At 42.4% G+C, this 21663-nt stretch overlaps 1 long non-coding RNA gene across 1 annotated transcript; it reads right to left on the bottom strand.

Annotated features, from left to right (window-relative positions):
* Window positions 1-8041: 8041 nt before the first annotated feature.
* On the bottom strand, window positions 8042-8992 carry LOC139196576 (uncharacterized). Its single transcript, XR_011581640.1, has 4 exons — window positions 8784-8992; window positions 8603-8700; window positions 8422-8519; window positions 8042-8246 (listed from the first exon to the last, which is right to left on the bottom strand). It is a non-coding gene; the product is annotated as an uncharacterized lncRNA (long non-coding RNA).
* Between the last annotated feature and the right edge of the window lie 12671 nt (window positions 8993-21663).

Consider the following 21663-nt stretch of genomic DNA (forward strand, 5'->3'; position numbering starts at 1 on the left):
CAAATTGGCACATACAAATCATATTGAGACTGTCTTGTCATATTCTCAAACTTTTGGGTCCATGTTCTACGTCCTAGGATCAGCCATACTTACAGTTACAGCTACCAAGTTCTAACTATATAACTAAATAAATTAAAACTAAATAAATAAATGTGACGGTCTCAATATCTCATGCCATGTTGGTTGACTTTGAATATTTAAATATAATTTTTTTTCAGAATTTATTCTTTTCTGGTATTTCTGGAAGCTGACTTCAAAGCAAAACACTCGACTGTCGATTGCATCTTTATCTATCTTATCATGTTTAAATAAGATGGGGAAAATTGCATGCACGTTGAGCGAGAAAAGAAAAGAGATAAATTTTAGAAGATTAGGCTCTTCCATGTCAGTTGGTTGTGTGGTGTGTGTGTCTATACCAAGGTATTAAATATCGGTAATGTTTGTACCATACTTGACCAATCCCGAAACTACCGAGCACCGACCAACGCTATACTGTCAAGGACCCAGAAGAGTTCCCCTCCGACCAGGAGGCCAATCACTACTCGACACGTGTCAAGATTAGAAGCCAATCAGAGCGCAGCACGTGTCAACATCAAGAACCAATCATAACATGACACATGTCAATGTGACAAAGCTACAAGTTTTTCTATAAATAGGGGTCATTCCCCCACAATATTGCCTAATGCCATTTTGTGTGAAATCATTCACAAGAACTCACTAAATTGAGAGCTTGATCCTTTGTACTTGTGTAAGCCCTTCACTACTAATAAGAACTCCTCTACTCCGTGGACGTAGCCAATCTGGGTGAACCACGTACATCCTGTGTTTGCTTCTCTGTCTCTATTCATTTACGTACTTATCCTCACTAGTGACCGAAGCAACCAAGCGAAGGTCATAAAACCTGACACTTTCTGTTGTACCAAAGTCTTCGTTGATTTTGTGCATCAACATTTGGCGCCGTCTGTGGGAAACGACACTTATTCCTACTCTCTTCAGCTGTGTCAAGCTGGTTTCTATCATTCGTACACTTTCTTTTGACCAGGCATCCCTCTCCAACATGGGAAGCGAAGGAAGCCACAGCACACAGAATGACACCCCCCTTGCACATAGTGCGAAACAACGAAAGAAGGAAGGAAAACGAGTTCTTCTTCAAGCTAAAGTCGATGAGTTGGAAGCTCAGAACAACAAGATAGCAATGAGGAATGAGGTCCTCCAGGAGCAATATGAGAAGCTCTTCGAGACACTCCACGAAGCTAGGCAAGCTCAGACACGCGAGCTTGTTGCCCCCGTGGAAGTCAACCATCAACTGGGTGCCCTCCAACATGGAGGGTCACATGCATTCGACATAGATATCCCTGATAGGGAACAGATTACCCCTCGACTTGATAATCAACATGAGGCTTCTCTTAACCCAGTTGCTTCGACCCGAACCATGAGAAGTGGAGGGAGACACCTCTTTGCTGAAGGGGCAGAAGGATCGAAAGCCGTCTTTCGCGATTGTCGGGATTTCCTGAAGCAACGTCGAGAGAATTCCATCCATATAAGCTCAAAGATCAATGACCCAAGGATTTCTGAGAGACTCGGTCCCCTGCCACGGCCCGAGCCGGCCACCAATTTGGGGAAGGGGCAACAAGTCCTAGAGAGACATGAGGGTACAGGGGACTCAGAGGTGTTCCGACAGACATACCCTGGAAGCCAGTACAACGAGTCCAGGGAAAAATCACATGCCCTTGATCAAACCTTCCTAATTCCAAGAGGAGATGGAGATTTACGAAAGAAAGCTCCAGTGGCACATAACTCCGCTCAGGACCCCCTTGTCCTACAACTTCTTGAGGAAGTAAACAAGTTGAAGGCTGAACGACAGGCTGAAATACCTGACTGGAACCAACCCAGGCCTGGCCCTCTTACAAGGAGGATCCTCAACACCCCCCTTCAAGCAAAGACAAAGCAAAAGCTTGGCTTGCAACTTTATACTGGAAAAGAGGACCCGATTGAGCACCTTAACCTCTTTGAGTCCACCATGGCATACCGAATGCACACCGACGAAGAGCGATGTCTTCTCTTCCCCTCCACCCTCTCTGGCGGAGCTCTAAATTGGTATTGTCGTCTTACACCTGAGACGGTAGACTCATTTGAGGAATTGAGGAAACTATTTGTTTCCCAACACATTTTCCAAACCGATCGCTTGCACTCTGCAGATGACCTGTACACTATCCGCCAGAAGCCAGATGAGTCATTACGTATGTATGCTGGCCGCTTCAGCCATGAATACTCCCGGTGTGCCGAGGCAGACGACAAGACTGCCCTCAAAGCCTTCACGGCAGGCCTACGTGATTGTTTCTTTAAATACATGATCAATGCCAATACTTGGAAGACTTACTCTGAGGTGATGGCGCAGGCTTATAACCATGCCTCCGCCGAGGCAAAGACATATTAGGAGAAACCCCCTACAACCATCCTTTATCAACAAGTGGGAGGTGGAAGCCAGACTCACCTAAATGAGAAGACCTCGACTTTCCAAACAGCAGTGGCACCTCCCCATGCCTTGCATAATGCTTCGCCGAATCAACAGACATATCAATTTCAAGGCAAGAGGAAGGATTTCCATCCTCACCACTCTCATTTCAGTAAAAAGAGTAAGGGACACTATCCCGATAACCAAGGGTATCGCCACAATAACGCTCGCCCCCAGGCAGTCAATGCAGTGGGTCAAACCCGCGTCAAGATACCCCCTACCCCAAGGTATGAGACATACACGCCCTTGAATGCCACATGCGCGGCCATTTACCCCAGCATAGCTCACCTGATACCAAAGCCAAAGCCGAGGCACCCAGATTACACGCCCCCGAATAACGCGGGCATGTTTTGTTGCTACCATGAGCATAACAGCCATGATAGCGAGAAATGTATCATCCTCCGTGATCGTATTGAAGCTTTGGCACGAGAAGGAAAAATTGATCAATTCCTCCTTCACCCTCAAAGGGATAACCGTAACCAACGCCAGGTGAATGTCATATATTCCATAAGCGGCGGCACACCCATATCTGAATCTTCCAATAGGGCCATGAAAAACAGTGAACGAATTCTGAGGCCTGGTCACCAAGTGTTTCACGTGGAAGACATCAGGGGAGGGAAGTATCAAAAGCCTAACTGGGATCCGATATGTTTCTACCCTGAGGAAGAAAGAGGCATCATCTACCCTCATAACGACCCATTGATCGTGGAGGCTCACATAGCCAACTTTGATGTTCGACGAATCCTCGTAGACACAGGGGCTTCGGTCAATATCATGTTTGCCGAAGCTTTCAGGGCACTCAGTGTAGCTAAACACTTGCTCGATCGCTCGATTTCTCCTCTGATAAGCTTCTCCGGTGATATCGTGCAACCCTTAGGGAGCATACATTTACCCTTTACTATTGGTACAGGCCCTTACACGGCTACCATTACCACTAACTTCCTAGTGGTTGACTGCCCAACGGCATACAATGTCATCTTTGGGCGCACAGGCATCAATGATCTCAAGGCTATGGTATCCACGCATATGCTGTTGATGAAATTTCCAACCCCCCATGGCAACGGCTACATCAGAGGAGATCAGCTTAGTGCACGATCATGTTACAACACTTCAGTTAAGCAACAACACTTGCCCGGACCCAAGGAAACCCTGTCTGTACATGACCAAGTCACAAAGACCAGCCTAGATGAAGCGAACTTGGATCTTCCTGATAGCAACAATCAACCCGATGATCCTCGAGATGACTCTTTCACCCAGCAAGCCCAACCTGCTGAAGAGTTGGAGAAGGTACCTATCTCAAGAGATTATCCAGATCGCATGGTGAAGATTGGCACCACATTGTCACCACCCCTTCGGTTAGCATTGATATCTTTTTTGAAAGAGAACACTGAAGTCTTCGCCTGGTCATACGAGGACATGCCAGGCATCTCTCCCGATGTCATCTGTCATCGTTTGAGTATTGACCCCAAGATCAAGCCGGTGAGACAGAAGCGAAGATCTTATGACGCTGAACGATACGAGGCAATGAAAGCAGAAGTTGAAAAACTCAAAGGCATAGGCTTTGTCCGCGAAGTCAATTACCCGACATGGGTAGCAAATGTGGTCCTTGTTAAGAAAAATCAGACCAAAGAAAGTCTTTTGCTTCAAAAGGTCTTGTGGAGAATGTGTGTTGACTACACCGACCTAAACAAAGGGTGTCCGAAAGATAGCTTCCCTCTTCCTCTTATTGACAGACTTATAGACTCTACGGCCGGGTGTGAACTCCTGAGCTTCATGGATGCTTACTCAGGATACAACCAAATCCTCATGAACCCTTCGGATCAAGAACACACAGCCTTCACTACCGACAGAGGACTATACTGCTATAAAGTCATGCCTTTCGGCCTAAAGAATGCAGGAGCGACTTATCAGAGACTAGTCAACTCAATGTTCGCCGAGCAGATTGGGAAGAGCATGGAAGTTTACGTTGATGATATGTTAGTCAAGAGCAAACATGCTGACCAACACATCACCAACCTATCTGAAACTTTCACTATTTTGAAGAGGTATCGAATGAGGTTAAACCCCAACAAATGTGCCTTCGGCGTAGGCTCTGGCAAATTCTTAGGTTTCATGATTAGCCAACGAGGCATTGAAGCTAATCCCGAGAAGATCAAAGCAATCCTCGACATGAAGGAACCGGTAACTTCAAAGGACATCCAGAGCCTTACTGGCAAGGTGGCAGCCTTAACCAGGTTCATTTCTAAGGCCACAGACAAATGTGCTCCCTTTTTTAAAGCACTTAAGGGAAGTAGGAAGTACATTACATGGACTGATGAATGTGCCGAGGCATTCAAAAACCTCAAGGAGTACATGAGTAAAGCCCCTCTACTCTCCAAGCCCGAGGTAGGAGACATTCTCATTATCTACCTATCGGTATCAGCTTCAGCCGTAAGTTCCGTTCTCATTCGAAAGGATGGGAATATTGAGCGACCTGTCTACTACGCTAGCAAAGCCTTACAAGATGCGGAGACACGGTACTCTAACATTGAGAAATTGGCTCTGGCATTGGTCATGTCTGCTCGAAAACTCCGCCCTTACTTCCAAGCGCACTCCATCATCGTGCTTACCAATTATCCTCTTCGACAGATACTCCAAAGTCCTGACACTTCAGGGCGAATGATCAAATGGGCAATAGCGTTGGGTGAGTTTGACATCTCCTACCAACCAAAGCCAGCTGAGAAGGGCCAAGCAGTGGCAGACTTCATTGCCGACTTCACATATCCGGTTGACATTGCTTCTACACCTGAAACAGTGGCTTCATTACCCCCAGAAGCTCAGAAGATAGAACCAACAACCCCAGCATGGAGTCTGTATGTTGATGGCTCATCCAACCAACAGGGCTGTGGAGCGGGACTAGTCTTGACTACACCCGACAAAGTAGCAATGGAGTATGCTCTTCGTTTCAAATTCAAGGCATCAAATAATGAGGCCGAGTATGAAGCCCTTCTAGCAGGATTACGTTTGGCCAAACACCTCGGGGTTAAACAAATTGATATTTTCAGTGACTCCCAATTGGTGGTCAACCAGGTTACCAACAACTTTGATGCTAAGGACAGCTCCATGGCAGCATATCTTGCGCAAACACAACTTTTGCTCAAGCACTTCCACTACCAGATCACCCAAGTTCCTCGAGCGGCAAACAGTCATGCAGACGCCCTGGCTCGCCTCGCCTCGGCTGTGGAAGACAAGATTGGAAGAAAAATTCATGTCGAACTGTTGGCAACACCAAGCACCATGGCCGCAGAAGTATGCAACTTACAACAGGGGGATAGTTGGATCACCCCGATCTATAATTTCCTTGCTCATGGCATCCTCCCAAATGATAAAGTCCAGGCTAAGCAAATTCGATACAAGTCTACCCGCTACCTGATCATCAATGATCAACTCTATAAGCGAGGTTTTAGCCTGCCATACTTAAGGTGTCTTACGCCTGCCGAGGCGGAAATCGTCCTTCGGGAAATACATGAGGGAGTCTGTGGAGATCATGCTGGATCTCGGTCCCTAGCACACAAGACTTTTCGCCAAGGATATTACTGGCCAACACTCCACCAGGATGCCATCAAAGTATCCCGCTCATGTGACAAATGTCAACGATATGCGGCTATTCCTCATTCCCCTCCAGAGCCTCTTACTCCTATGATCAGCCCTTGGCCCTTCGCCCAGTGGGGACTTGATTTGATCGGCCCAATGCCGGCAGGGAAGGGCAAAGTCTGTTACGCAGTCGTTGCAGTGGACTACTTCACAAAGTGGGCCGAAGTAGAACCCTTGGCAACCATTACTGAGGCAAAGATAGAAGACTTCGTGTGGAAGAACATCCTTTGTAGATTCGGCATTCCCAATGCGATAGTCACTGACAATGGGCGACAGTTTGACAACAAGAAGTTCAGGTTGTTCTGCTCTAAGTTCAACATCAACTTATGCTTTGCCTCTCCAGCTCATCCCCAGTCTAATGGACAAGTTGAGGCAATCAACAAAATAATCAAGCGCACTTTGAAAACCAGCTTGGACAAAGCTAAAGGCTGTTGGCCAGAATTTGTACCCCAAGTTCTTTGGTCATATCGCACTTCATATCGGACTTCAACAGGAGAAACTCCATTCTCACTTGCCTTTGGCACAGAGGCGGTTGTCCCTGTTGAGCTCGAGCAAGCAACATTCCGAGTCCAGAACTACATTCAAAGTGAAAATGACAAACAACTCACCCTCAACTTGGATTTAGTCGAGGAACACAGAAACCAAGCTCACTTGAGGAATGTCGCCTACAAGCAGCGCATCTCCAACTATTATGACTCTAGGGTCAAGCCTCGTTCTTTCAAAATAGGAGACTGGGTCTTAAAGAAAAGATTACTCTGCGACAGAGTCCCGAGTGAAGGCACACTTAGTCCAAACTGGGATGGACCGTATGAAGTCATTGGCATCAGTCGCCCTGGCTCTTACACACTTAGAAGCTCCGATGGCAAGACCCTTGGCCATCCATGGAACGCTGATCACTTGAAGAACTACTATAAATAGACTCACGATGTACAAGTGTTGAGCTATAGCCGTTCGGCATCCTATGTAATGAAGGCCATTTGGCAATGAATTCAATAAAGAGGTAATTGAGCTATATCCGTCTTCCACAGTCACTACAAAACAAGCAAATGAAGACCGTGTCAAGCGCCAAAAAAAAAAAAAAAAAAAAAAAAAAAAAAAAAACAGCTCCATCCAAAAAGCTTCACCCGAAAAGCTTCACCTCCAAAGCTTCACCATCAAAGCTTCACCTAAAAAGCTTCACCCAAAAAGCTTCACCCGAAAAGCTTCACCTCCAACGCTTCACCCACAAAGCTTCACCCACAAAGCTTCACTTAAAAAAGCTTCACCTACAAAGCTTCATCTACAAAGCTTCATCTACAAAGCTTCACCATCAAAGCTTCACCTAAAAAGCTTCACCCAAAAAGCTTCACCCGAAAAGCTTCACCTCCAACGCTTCACCCACAAAGCTTCACCTAAAAAGCTTCACCTAAAAAGCTTCACCCACAAAGCTTCACCCAAAAAAAAAAAAACTTCACCCGAAAAGCTTCACTTAAAAAAGTTTCACCTACAAAGCTTCATCTACAAAGTTTCACCATCAAAGCTTCACCTAGAAAGCTTCAACACCAAAGCTTCACCTAGAAAGCTTCAACACCAAAGCTTCAACACAAAACCTTGCTCCAAATAAACAAATTTTGTTCACAAAACCCAAGATGCCCTTGAACTTGTACAAAAACACTTGGGTAAACATAAACATTTTTTGTTTTACACCCACAAGGGCCCAAAACTTTCCTTCTTATTTATTCACTTATATATGTTCCCAAACATATTATAATAGATCCAACAACAAGCCAAAGTCCCAAGTTTCATAATGGACAAAAGTACAAGCAATTCATCAATAATGAAGGTGCTACAAAACTTGGAATCTGCCCCAAAATAGAAATCCAACCCAAGAGACTTTTTCTCTCTCTCCCTCTTCCGCCTCCTTTCATCTATCAAATTTCTGCAACCTCTGCTCTTCTCCAATGGAGCTGAATTTTGGACACCCTATAGTTCTTGAGCATATGAACAACTTTCAAGAAGGAACCATTTCTGTTTGAGCGACGGAAATTAAAGTGTTGAAGCTCCAAACATGATAGTCGGCTTCTTGCAGATTTCGAAGCTGTTGTGATGTTTCGAAGATCTGGAAATATTTAACCGTTAGTTCATCCTGAATTTTTGATATGTTATGAAAGAGTCGATGATGAACAACTTCAATGAAGAAAGCATACCGATCTGAACAAGAGAAAATGGAGTTTCGCAACTCACAACAAATCTGACGGGTTGACAGACAAATAATAACCAGTCATTCATCATACCTGAGTTTCTTGAGTTATACAGCTCCGAGGGATCTCAAATTTGGATATGTTGTAGTTCACAAGCTGAGGAACAACTTCAATAAAGAAAGCATACCGATCTGAACAAGAGAAAATGGAGTTTCGAAGCTCACAACAAATCTGACGGTTTGACAGAAAAATAATAACCAGTCATTCATCATACCTGAGTTTCTTGAGTTATACAGCTCCGAGGGATCTCAAATTTGGATATGTTGTAGTTCACAAGCTGAGGAACAACTTCAATGAAGAAAGCATGCTGATCTGAGCAAGAGAAAATAGAGTTTCAAAGCTCACAAAAAATCTGACGGGTTGACAGACAAATGATAAACAGTCACTCATCATACCTGGATTTCTGGAGTTGTACTGCTCCGATGGCTCTCCAATTTGGATATGTTGTAGTTAAGGAATTAACGAACAACTTTCATGAAGACAACTTTGTGATTCGACCTACAGATGATGGTGTTATGTTGAAAAACAATTCCGGTTGTTAGGGGAAATGAAAAACAATTCCACCAAAGAAACATCATTATGATGTTTCATCATTATGGTGTTTTCATCATTATGATGCTTTCATCATTGTGATGCTTCCATCATTGTGATGCTTCCATTATGATGTTAATGCACCAACGGTTACACCTTCTGCAATTCCACTTATTCGGGCCTAGCAACCTTCATAAACAAAATCTATGAAGAAAAAGTCCGGGGCTACCACTTAGAAAACAAAAGAATGAAGTTTTGGTACTTACGACATGGACTATTAGCAAGACACCTCATTCGTCAACTCCCTCGACTAGAGACTTGGGGGACTCCCACCATATGCTACTACGCCTTGGTACTCAAAAGTTCGTGACTACTCAGTGACTTGGATTTTTCAAGTCTCCAACCGAGAAGTTTTCCTCACTCGGGAAATTAAGGGAACACTACCTCAGACTACATGCTTCACTCACAAAGCTTCAACAATACAGGTTTCAACAAAAGCAAAAATTCAAAGAACTTTATGAAGAAGGCTTTGGTGTATTTAACACAATATGTTGAAATGAAGCAAAGCTTATTTATTAATATTTTCGATAAGCCACAAATATGTACATATACATGAGTCAAAATAAACAAACAAAAGGGAGCCTTCACAAAGGTTGCTTAGGGGAAGTCTCAGCAGTCGGTAGAGCCCCAGAAAGAGAAAGCACCGGAGGGTGGTTATCCGGAGCCTCAGTACTTGACAAAACCCCAGAAGGAGGAGGCATTGGAGGTTCATCATTTGAAGCTTCATTACCAGGTACAGCCCCAGAGGACGAAGGCAATAAATGCCTTTGGAACAAACCCACAAACCGCTGATGATCAAGTAAAACCTTACCATCAGATTCCTTCATCTGGTCAAGCTTCCTCTTCATGTTTGTAGCATAGTCATGGGCGAGCCGGTGCAACTGCTTATTCTCATGCTTGAGCCCTCTAATCTCCTGTTTGAGACTCATCACTTCAGCAGCCAATGATTCAACTTGGCGGGTTCTAGCAAATAGGCGTTGGGCCATATTAGACACAGAACCTGCACACTGAACACTAAGAGCCAGAGAGTCCTTAACAGCCAACTCATCAGACCGTTTGGAAAGTAGTCTGTTATCTTTGGGAGTGAGAAGGTTCCTGGCCACCACTGCAGCGGTCATATCATTCTTCATCACAGAATCCCCAACGGTAAGAGGACCAGTAGGGGATATGAAGGATGGGCGCCATATGTTGTCTGGAGAAGGCGTGGCTGTCTCTTCTCCAAGGTTCAAGTCAAAACGACGGTCGGAGGGTCCAGACATTTTCAAATGTGTTGAAGAAGGAAGAGGTCAGACAAATCAAGATCTTAGAAGTGCAAGAAATGAGCTTCTACTGGTACAGATTCAAGTGTGCTGTGGAACTTAATGTCAGCCTCTATAAAAATCTGCACTCGACGGAGCTTCAGAAATCGAAGAGGCGTTTGCTTTCTCAAAAGCTGGGCTGCTCAGAGACCACGAGGGCCGATCTCAGAAATCGAAGAGGCGTTTGCTTTCTCAAAAGATGGGCTGCTCAGAGACCACGAGGGCTGATCTCAGAAATCGAAGAAGCACCTGCTTTTTCAGCCTCGTCAGCACCTGTCACATGCACACTCAGCTTTGCGGAAATTACGGGCAATCTGTCGAAGATTTCTGGTGAAGTAGAAAGCACGTGAATCTTACTGTTCAATCACCGCTCTCCATATGCACCATCAACACCTCGGGTACCACATATAACTTTGTCAAAGATCTCTGACAAAGTTTAGGCACGAGAATTTCGAAGTTCCAGCTACCCTACTATTACCCATAAGGGTAAAGGAACAGCACCACTGCTTGACAACTGGAAAGTCCCTATGTGTGTCGACCTCCGTGTTTTGCGGCAAGACAGGTTGGCAAGAACGTCCAACCTTTACTCACATTCGAGAAAAGACTCCCAACATAATTACTTTCTCAAAAACCGGAGTAGCACCGCTTTCCGAATCTCGAGAGTCAGATCCTCGACGGGATTGCTTGTTCGAAAACCGAAGAGGCACAACTCTCAGAACTTCGAGAGCCAGATTTCCGTAGATAAAGCTTGTCTGTAATCTTCACACGTAACATCAGCTTTCCAGATACCACATACCACTTTTTCAAAGTGCTCTGACAAAATTAAAACACGTGAAGCTGGCAGCTCCCACTACATTGATGTGACCAAGAAGGGTAAAAGAATAGCATTACTACTTGTTATTGGGAAATCCCTATATACATTGACCTCCCTCCTCAACGGACAGGCAAACCTGCAAAAATGCTCAACCCTTTCTCGCATTCGAAGAGGCACCCTCAACATAACCTCTCGAAATACTCAGCTTTATTTCCCCCCGATAATACCTCAGCAAATAAGCCACACCAAGAACAAGAGTATCTCATATCATCAGGGTCGAAAGCAAGAGTATCCCATATCATGCTTTCTCCCTGTCTTTGTCTTTGTCCTTGTCCACACCTGCAGGACAAGGAGAAAGAGAGCAGTCAGTCGGAACCTGAAATCAAACCTCCAATTTGGAACTGACTGCCTGGAGCCTTTGCCTGGTTGCTTACTTAGCATTGCTCTCGAGTACTCATCCTCAACTGCTGTCAAGGTCACGAATTCCACCGGCAAATACCTCATGACAGTTGATCAGATATTGGCTCTTTACACTGAAGCTGCCAAGCGTGGATGAGTCACTATGAAGGAATGTTCTGAAGGACCATTTAAATGCAAAGGTTGCACACCACTTCTGCCATGCAAAAGATTGAAGCAGAAGGTTCAACGGTGAGCTGAAACAGATCACTACAGCACGACACCTTTCCATACCACATTCATTATTCCGTCAACAGCAAAAGTATCCCATATCATCAAGGTCGAACGTACTCTAGATTTGATGGACTTGTTTTGACCCTCAAATTTTTGAATCGGCCTTATACTCTGAAGGGCACCAGAAAACCCTCCAGCACAGTTCAAGAATAAGCCTGTGGAAAGTTACTTCTTCAAAAGCAAAAGTATCTCATATCATCTCTTATCCATTTGCTTCTCCTTATCCTGGCAGTTGAATGAGAGACAAGGAGAATGAGAACAATCAACCGGAAGCCGACGTCAAACCTCTGATCCTGGGTTGCTTACTTGGAAGTTTGACTGCTTACCTTGTCTGTCACCTCTTTCGGCAGATCTCCTAGCTCGGCGACTTGGGGGACTCCTACTATAGGGTTCGTATCACACTTGACTAAGCCCGAAACTACAACTAAGCTTCAAGTGAAATTGATACATTACCTTGTGCGTCAACATCAGCTAAGTACACCATTCCCGGATGGAGGAAAGGTACTTCCAGAGAAGGGCAGATGAAGATCAGACCACACTTCGGTACTTAGAAGTTTCGTGATTACTCAAGGGATTGGATCTTGCAAGTCCCCAACCGAGGAGTTTCCCTCACTCGGGAACTTAGGGGAGCACTGTTTGTACCATACTTGACCAATCCCGAAACTACCGAGCACCGACCAACGCTATACTGTCAAGGACCCAGAAGAGTTCCCCTCCGACCAGGAGGCCAATCACTACTCGACACGTGTCAAGATTAGAAGCCAATCAGAGCGCAGCACGTGTCAACATCAAGAACCAATCATAACATGACACATGTCAATGTGACAAAGCTACAAGTTTTTCTATAAATAGGGGTCATTCCCCCACAATATTGCCTAATGCCATTTTGTGTGAAATCATTCACAAGAACTCACTAAATTGAGAGCTTGATCCTTTGTACTTGTGTAAGCCCTTCACTACTAATAAGAACTCCTCTACTCCGTGGACGTAGCCAATCTGGGTGAACCACGTACATCCTGTGTTTGCTTCTCTGTCTCTATTCATTTACGTACTTATCCTCACTAGTGACCGAAGCAACCAAGCGAAGGTCATAAAACCTGACACTTTCTGTTGTACCAAAGTCTTCGTTGATTTTGTGCATCAACAGGTAATATTGAAAATATCGGTTGTCCGAAAACACGGAAATATCGATGGAAATATCGGTAAAATATCGATATCGATAAAAATTACATGGAAACCACGGAAATTGTAAGAAAAACTTGGAAATTTTAATTGAAACTTTGCAAGATGTTTATTTAGTCAATTATCTATTAGTTTATCACAAAAAATTGGAAGGAAATGCATTGCATGATGGATTTAACTGATTTAAATTGATTATATAGCGAGCTGGCAAACATTGTGAGTGTAAAAAATATGTAGTAATTAATGAAAAAAGTTTAAAGACACCACAATCATTATATATAATGAATTAGTACAATATTTTACACTTTATATATTGCATTTTTTTTTCTCTCAGATAACACACACAGACTGACACATAGCCTGGATATTTTGAAAGCAGGTTTGGATTTTTTTTTTCTTCTCTCGGATAACACACACACACACCCCACTTCTACACACACACACACTTCAAAGTGCACCCCACTTCTACACACACACGCACAGACACACTGTAACAACCCAACCCCAAATTTTTATATATTTTCGTGGTTCCCCAAATAATTATGAAATTATCGTTTTAGTCCCCTATCTTAACCAAATCTGGACCATTCATCTTGATTTCCAAATTCTCTCAAGCTACCACATGGCAGCACCCTAGCACCCTCCCGTATCTCTCTCTCCCCAACCCGTGACCTCTTTCTCCTTCTTTCTTCTCTGCACTCACTCTCCCTCTCTCGAAGACCCTCACTCTTTCACCCTTTGACCCACACCCGAGAGCACCCACGCACACCCTTCGTGGTACTCCGTCGACGGCATCACCTTCTACACGCCGTCGTCTCTCTCTCTCTCTTTCTCTCTCTCCCGTCGCTGCGCAACTCGACGAAACCCCAAGAACCTCCGGCGAGTTCTTCATGGGTTATGGTTAGGTAAGCCTCGAACCTCTCTTTCCGTGTTGGTTTGTTGCTTGGATGTGATTATTGAGGTTATTCTGTCTTTTTTACCAAGGATTTAGCACGGAATCAGCCCGGGAATAGCCGCTCCCATCTCCGGCGAGACCGTGGGTGTCGAGAGGTTTTCCGACCACCACGGGTCGTTTCACGGCAAATGGAAGGTATAAACGCACTCCTCTCGTCTCGTGCTTTTGTTTGATACCTAGATCGGGGTCTAGAACCCTTGTTTGTGGTCGGCCGGAGCTGTAGAAGCTCCGGCGTTCTTCTCCGAGTAGCACGGTTAAAAAAATATCGCGATATTTCCAAAATATCTCGATATTATCGATAATATCGCGATATTTTGCCGAAAACCATTTGGATACCTATTTAAATATCCATTACCTGAAAAACCGATAATATCGGCGATATTTCGCCGATATTATCGATATTTTCTTCCATGGTCTATACACATCAAGATATAAAATATCGATAATATCGAAAATATCGGTAGTCTAAAAACACGAAAATTTCGATAGAAATATCGAAATATTATCGATATCGATAAAAATTGAATAAAAACCACGGAAATTATAAGAAAAACTTGAAAATTTTTATTGAAGCTTTACAAGATGTTTATTTAGTCAATTATCTATTAGTTTATCACAAAAAATTGGAAGGAAATGCATTGCAGGATAGATATAACTGATTTAAGTTGATTATATAGCGAGCTGGCAAATATTGTGAGTGTAGAAAACATGTAGTAATTAATGAAAGAAGTTTAAACACATCATAATCATTTATATATAATGAATTAGTACAATATTTTACACTTTATACATTGCATGGTAAGATACATGAGTGACTTAGTAAGGTCTAAAATATCGATGATATCGGATATATATCGGTAGTCCAAAAACACGAAAATTTCGATAGAAATATCGGGATATTATGGATATTTTAGACCATGATACACACACATATAGCCTACAGTATAATGTATAATTTATAATTCAAAGATTAATATTTTTACATAAATAGCCAAATGCTTTTTATATTTAAATGTTAATATTCATGCTAAAATATTTGGTATAAAGAAAAGAAAAGAAAAGAAAAGAAAGGGGAAGATAGAATAAAGATTAAAGAAAAGATAAAACTGAAGAGATATTTAGACAAAGAAACAAACTAGTGCCTCATGCTGGCCGTTGATACAGTTGCTACAAGTATATATGAAATCTAATTAATTAACTAATTTTTAGGATTAATCTACTTATTTTGTGGAGGTGTGTCATAAGCTATTCCTTAATCTCATATAAAAGTTTCGGATCCAGACTCTCTCCTGTCTCATTTTCCCTTCCCTATAGTTTTATTTTATTTGAATGCTTACAATTAAGCCACGATAATATCTTTTATTGGTTTTTTTATAAAGAAAGAAAGACAAAGAAAAAGGTGAGAAGAAGAAAGGAGAGAGGATTTGAAGGATAGACAGTAAGTTGGAAATCCTAATTCTCTCAGCCTTTGTTAAAACTTAAAAGTGATGACAAAATAGACCAATGTTTGGCTACTCAAAGATGAGTAGGAGCTCTTAATCAAAATTATTTGTGGCTAATTCACAGAGTTTTGTGCTTATAAGCGAAACTGTTTATAATACAAATAATTTTATACAGATCATCTTTGCAAAAAATGAATTAAAACCAAGGTCACTAAGTCGATCAACTGTAGTAAATACAGAGACGGATCATAAGACTTTTACTATTTCCGTCTTGTTCTTAATAATTTAATGACTAAACGACTTTAGTTTTAATTGAATTTTTGCATACATAATTTTTATAAAATGATTTATAATGTGGACAACTTTGATCATAAACACAAATATTTATGTATAAATAACGAAGACTTTTGAGTTATTCGTCCTTCAAGTATTATTCAACAATGTATTTAGACCATGCAGAAGTCGTCGGCGGCTCTATTCGTATACGACAAACGATCACTGTGCAAGATTCCTTGCACGTTTGAAGTCATGACCATGGCACGTGTGAATCATCACAGCTTTTCAGAAGCTTCTGCATAATTTGGAGAGAGCAGAATGCAGTGGCGGTGATGATGAGAATGTCATCATGAGATGACTGGACGGCCAAACTTCCAAGTTTTCAACTGCAGTGGGTTCCCACATCCGTCGCTTGACGCTGTTTTTGTACTGGTCAAAGTCAAGCCAACCTTGTTTGAAAAATGAAACCCTAGAAGTGTATTTTTGCTTCTTAATTTTCTTTTTCTTTTTTTCGTTTCAGCTTGGAAACCCTACAACGGTACAAAAACCAAGCACAAGTTGAACACTTGCAAGTTCACCTCTTGGCGCATACATACCCTCTCTTGCGTTTGTGTTTATTGTACTCATTAGGTGCGTTGGAGATAGAATTAGAGATATTTCCGATTATGAAGCATATCCCATTCATTAGTTTCTTCTATATAATAGGTATAAGGACGTGTATGTAGTGGGGATGATCTTAATAGACCAAAGGATGCCTTGACGCACTTTCATGACTGTAAAACAAATAGAGTATAACCATAGACTAGAACAAAATCTTGTCGTTTAAGCTTCCGCCACTGAATTATATAGGATTTTCATGAAATAATTAACGTGGTGGTTTGGTTGATTCAAGTTAGGTTTTGTAGGTGTGTCTACATATGATGTATTTGGATTTTGGACCCAACAAATCATACAGAAAAGTGCATGAAACTGAAAGCAAGCTTCCCCTAAATAAAAAGGTAAAAAGAGACCATACAAGACATGTAGAGAAGTTTCTCAGATAGAAGATTAAGGGGCCAGGGAATAAGTAAAAGAGATTATTCAATTTTCTTTTCCTCTTTATATTTAGTCGCTTTTGCTTTATTTGAATTCATTGCATTGTCTTTTATGAGGCAGCACAAGGACTTAAAATTTAACTTTACAAATTGCTTACTTAAATTGCAATTTAGCTACCTGACTTACATGTATTTATCACAATCATCATCTCGATAATTAGGTAGTGGTCATATTAAATACATATATTCACATTAATTATATTTAAATGTTAGATGATACTTGTGTTAAACACATGTACGTGTATATCGTAGCTAATCCCTTTAATTTGAGTGAGTTTATATCAAATTGCATCTTTCTAAAATCTCTTGTTTTTACTATTTGAAGATAATACGATGTGATCTCATTAAGATGTCGTTTTCTATATTTAATCACTTGACTAACATAGCAAAGTTAGTCCTACGTTCTTAACGTAGGATTAGTTTCCAAAATTGTTGGAAAACGCGTATCAAAAACACAATTGTGGATGCAAATTTTCACCTCTTCGATCTTGGACGATTTTGCACCTACAAAACAACTAGCACCTTAGGTTATGGCCAAAAGCCTCACGCGCCCACGATGAATGGGGGGGGCTTTGGCCGAAGAACCTCCGATGCCAAAGTTAGAATTTTAGAGAGAAATAGTGTTTAGAGTGTTTTGAAATTTTTGCAAGAGGTTTGGAATGAGTGTTTGGTAAAAATGGGTGACTATTTATAGGACTAAGTTGGTCCACTTTTTCAAGAAAGTGGCCGGCCCCTTTGTGTGTTTTTTGGTGAATTTTGTGGTTTAATTAGTCACTTTATTGGCTAATAAAATATGATAGAAATAAATGGGAAGTTACCAAATTGAATGACTAGCTTTATTTGGGTAATAAAGTGGAGGAAATCAGAAAAGGTAAGGAAAAGAAGGGAGGGAATGTGGCCGGCTACTAGGTGGGAGTTTTAGGTTTTATTTTAGGTTTAATTAGCCAATTAATTGGCTAATTAAATATGAAAGGAAATGTTTTAGTACTTTATGGTATTGATTGGCTAATAAAAGGGAAGAAATGATGGAAAAGGTAGAAAAAAGGTGATGGATTAGGTTTTGAATGGGATAGCCGGCCCTATACTATTTTTTAGGTTTGAGTGGATGTTTCAAATTGATAATTAATGGATGATTTTAGGAGATATGGGAAGAATATATTATTTAGATAATTAATTAACTAAATAATATATTAGAGAAATTAAGTTTTGAAAATAATTACCTAAAATAAGATAATTTGGAATTGGTTACCTCTTTTGGAGCATTTTTGAATTGGTTGAGGATGATTACCCACTACTTGCGCGTAGGAATCCCGGTATGCCTCAAGGGTATTTTTGTCCTCTTTCGTTCAAAAGTCCACGTGTCGCCTAGTGAATATTTTTGGCTCCACAAATGTCCCCACACCTGTTGAGCTGCTTGCAGAAAAGGGCAATAGGTGTAGAGATTTTCTTGCTTTAGGAAACTCTGAATTGCTTCCTATTTTGTTGTTGATTCTCTCTTTCAATAGGAAATTAAATCCTTCTAGGAAAAGGAAATAAATTTTCCCAAAGCTTATTTAAGTCCACCTTAAGTGGATTATTAAATCAACTTTTAGAAAGAAACTTATTCATCCTTACAAGAGAAAAAGAGAGCTTAGAGGATATTTGTTCCCCCTCCTCTAGCAATCTTCTACGTCTTGCCCGTGTAAAGGATCGCTTTTCGTTGCTTCAAGGTAAGAAAAAATTAATTTTCTTGTCTTCTTGATTTTTTTATTTTTTATTTATTTTTTTGATGCCTTGGGGCTTGAGATTTGGCTTGATGGGAATCGAGGACTGGTAACTGGATGCTTTGGAGAACTTTGGCATGGCACCGCCATAGATGAAAAGTTTCTGACTTTTGTTGGGCGCTGGGTGCTGAAGCAAACTAGGCCGTGGGGCCTGGCGGGTTGGCTGGGTCCTGCAGCCTTCACTTTTTTTTTTTTTTTTTTACTGGGCGCTGGGGCGCTGCTGATTAGCCAAGCCGTGGGGCCTGGCAATTTGGCTGGGTTCCTGCGGCTTTCAACTTTTTTTTGCCCAGAGCTGCTTTGCTTTTTTTTTTTTTTTTTTAAACAACTCTCTAACAAATCTTCCTTGTACTTTTGCAGAATTTTCAAGCATGTTTTCCTCAAGCCGCAAGAATGATGATGGTGTGCCTCCGTTGTATCGTCAAGGCGGGTCTTTGAGCAAGATTGGCTACTTCAAAGCTGCTCACCTCAAGATTAGCTCCGACGATTTGTTTAGAGATTTTCTTGAAGCGTATTGGCATGCCATTCCGTCGGGAGTGCGTGTGAGGCGAGTTAAGGATGGTAGCAGCTGGGAACCATGCAATGGAACTCGGAGAGCTATCAAGTTTCATCCTTACTATTTTGTGTTAGGATTTACTTTCCCTATGCCGCGTTTCTTCCAAGAAGTGCTATGTTCCATGAAATGTGCGCCCACCCAATGTTCCCCGAATGCGGTCCGAGTGATGGTGGGGTTCCACAATTTGAACCAATTCTTTGACTTGGGACTAACCACCAACGAATTTTGGTATTTCTTTGACATAGGTCACATTGATGGAGTTGGGTAACTGCGATCTCGTCATAAGCTTTTTGATAGCTCCAGCAAAGGAGATCACGACTGGGCCAAAGAGACTTTGGAGATAAGTGGAGAATGGGAGTCTGATTCTTCCTCCGAGCTGCGTGTTCCTACGGCCTTCATATCTGGTAAGCAGGCTGCTTAATCTTCTCGGCTGCTTTACTTTAGTGCCCAGTTACTCTTCAACTTTCTGATTGTCTTCCGCTGTTTTTTGTAGATTCGGAATTTGGCTCAACTCCTAAGGTTTTTCCGGACATGAAGAAAGTACACGTCACTCTGGGTATCCCTTCCGAATATCGCGAGTGGCGTTGGCTGCTTAGTCCTCTTCGTAGGGAAAAAGGTGGGCTGCCCCCACAAGAAGAGATAAAACGGATCAAGGCAGACGCGATGGCTCGTCCCATTGCTATGATGGAACCTACTATCAATGAAGGTGGGAAAAAGAAACATTCTTCGTCTGCTCAAGAGACGTCTGCTGAAAAGAAACTGAAGACTGCTCGCGGGGATTCTCCGGCGCCTACTATCAATGAAGGTGGGAAAAAGAAACATTCCCCGCCTGCCCAAGAGACGCCTGTTGAAAAGAAACTGAAGACTGTTTGTGGGGATTCTCCAGTTATTCCCAAGATCGTGATTGACTTGACTTCCTCTAAAGGCGAGAAAGAACAAACTGCTAGATTCGTGCCGGTGATGCCTATTGCTTCGAAGGCTGCTAGCTTGATCGCTGAAAAAATTGCCCAACGCAGAAGTTCCTATGTGCCTCCGGTACCGAAGTTTGTGCCAAAGCGTTCGTCTGGAGCTAATTCTGGCTCACATTTGGAGAGGCTTGCTACTATGAAGAGTGACAAGGTGTCTCTGCCTGCTAAAGTGGTGCCAAAACCTGCTTCTTCCGCTGCTGCACCCAACTCGTCTACTGATAAGAAGGAAACTGTTCGTTCAGGCAAGCTTGGCGAATCCACCAAGGCTGTTTCTGGAGAATTTGCTGAGGTTTGCGCACTTTTGAAACCAGATCTACTTGAAGACATGGATACATGTGCCAAGTTTGTTGATGGCGTCAGGGAAATTGTTGGTCTGAGTCTTTTCGCGAAGCACACCTCCGAGTATAGGAAGGCTGCTTTGCTATCCATGATGCAGAAAACAACACTTCTGGCAGCCGAGTCTATGTTCCTTGACCAAGAGGATACCAAGGATGCTAAAGAGATGGCAAGAACCATGGCTGCCGAAGCTTACTCCTCGGTCGAAAAAATCAAGAAATTGGAATATGAGCTTGCTGTTTTGAAGGGATCTAACATTTCTGCCCCCACTTCCCTGCAGCTTGAGGCCGCTCGCCAAGAGATCATGGATTTGAAGACTAGACTTGATGCGATCCAAGTAAAGTACGAAGGTGCAGAGAAGGAAATCGAGGGTTACATACCTCAAATTCAAGATCTTGAGCGTTCTATCTCTGAATTCCGCTCTGCTGCTTATGCGAAGGATGAAGAATTGATTGATGTTTACAACCAAGTGATCCATTTCAAAAAGGTTGTCGATAGGCTTGAGCCTCAAGTGTTGGAGCTTCAAAGTACTTTGAAGATCAATGACAATCTGAAGAAGGAAATTGAGGAGTTGCAGCGGGTCCGTGCTTGCTTGCTTGAGGAGAATGAGCAGTTGAAAGTTGAGAAGGCTGGGTTCGAGGCATCGCTTACTCAGAGTCAAGCCGATTTCTACAAGCTGGGTTATGTGGATCATCTCTATGGGCGATCGTCTGATTTTGAATTCTCTGGTAAAGATTTCGAGACCTTCTCTATTTCTCCAGAAGACTTGCTTGCTTTTACTTTTGAGTCTTCTTTCGGTGAAGTAGTTGGAGAAGTTGGTGTCCAGGCTGGGACAGCTGAGGGTAAAGAGCCGGATGATACCGCTGCTGAGAACATCAAGGCTGCTAAAGGTGTGACGACCGAGTAGTCATGAGATGTCCAAGCTATTGAAGAATAGTCTTCTAGGGATCATTTAGGATTTTCTTTGCTTTCCTTTTTCGCTTGAACTCCTTCAGTATTTGCTAGTTGTTTATCAATTTTTTGCTAGAAAATTTAATAAACTTGCTTCCTTCGCTTTTCTTTATCTCCGCTTCTTTTTGTCCACGCCCTAACCTTTAGACCTTATAGACCAGTGGCAGGCGTGCTACTTTTCTATAAGCAGATAGACTTGCATAGCCTACGCAGTCGTATGTATTGGTGTAGAACTTTGCAAAGTTGTTAGCCATTGGGTTGGCAGCCGGATGCCTTACTTACAGAAGCAGACAAGTCCGCGTAACCACTAGGCTGCTAACCTTGACTTTCTCCAATTCCGTAGGTTGCGTAGCAAGTATCAC

This window comes from Malus domestica, chromosome 05 (assembly GCF_042453785.1).
Source record: "Malus domestica chromosome 05, GDT2T_hap1".
Lineage (NCBI taxonomy): Eukaryota > Viridiplantae > Streptophyta > Magnoliopsida > Rosales > Rosaceae > Malus > Malus domestica.